This window comes from Schistocerca cancellata, chromosome 3 (assembly GCF_023864275.1).
Source record: "Schistocerca cancellata isolate TAMUIC-IGC-003103 chromosome 3, iqSchCanc2.1, whole genome shotgun sequence".
Classification (NCBI taxonomy): Eukaryota; Metazoa; Arthropoda; class Insecta; order Orthoptera; family Acrididae; genus Schistocerca; species Schistocerca cancellata.
Genome location: NC_064628.1, coordinates 647843883 through 647844470, shown reverse-complemented (window position 1 = coordinate 647844470; position 588 = coordinate 647843883). Strand labels below are relative to the sequence as shown.

The window sequence follows — 588 nt, the reverse complement described above, 5'->3', positions numbered from 1 at the left end:
GTACGCAAAGGACCTCTGCAGGTTGCGCAGTAAATGACGGTGTCGAAACGTTGTGTTGTCACAGGGGCTGCGCTGTCAACCATCCTAACGGTCGTGTTTTGCAGTGTTGCGTCAGTACTTAACTGCTTTTGAGAACCACCATACTTCTCGAAATTAGAATTATGTATTAATACCTTTAGCTCTTTACGGGCGTTGATATACATCAACGGGACAAGTGAAAATGTGTACCCCGACCGGGACTCGAACCCAGGATCTCCTGCTTGCATGGCAGACGCTCTATCCATCTGAGCCACCGAGGGCATAGAGGATAGTGCGACTGCAGAGACTTTCTCGTGCACACCTGCCACGAGACCAACATTCTCACCTTATATGTCAACACACTACATTCGTTGTGTCATGATGTCTGTACGGAAGAACATATCTATGTAAGTATACAGTTCTGGAAATACCGGCCATGACCTTCTTCTGTGCGGATGCACATGTATTACCTGAACTCTTACGGGACTTGCTAAGAATGTCTTCCACGAGTAATGAGTATGTTGGGTAGGGACACTACGAATGTAGTGTGTGGACATATAAGGTGAGAAT

General features: G+C 46.6%; 1 non-coding gene across 1 annotated transcript; it reads right to left on the bottom strand.

The window, feature by feature from the left end:
• Nucleotides 1-225: 225 nt before the first annotated feature.
• On the bottom strand, nucleotides 226-300 carry Trnaa-ugc (transfer RNA alanine (anticodon UGC)). The gene has a single exon. It is a non-coding gene; the product is annotated as a tRNA-Ala (tRNA).
• Between the last annotated feature and the right edge of the window lie 288 nt (nucleotides 301-588).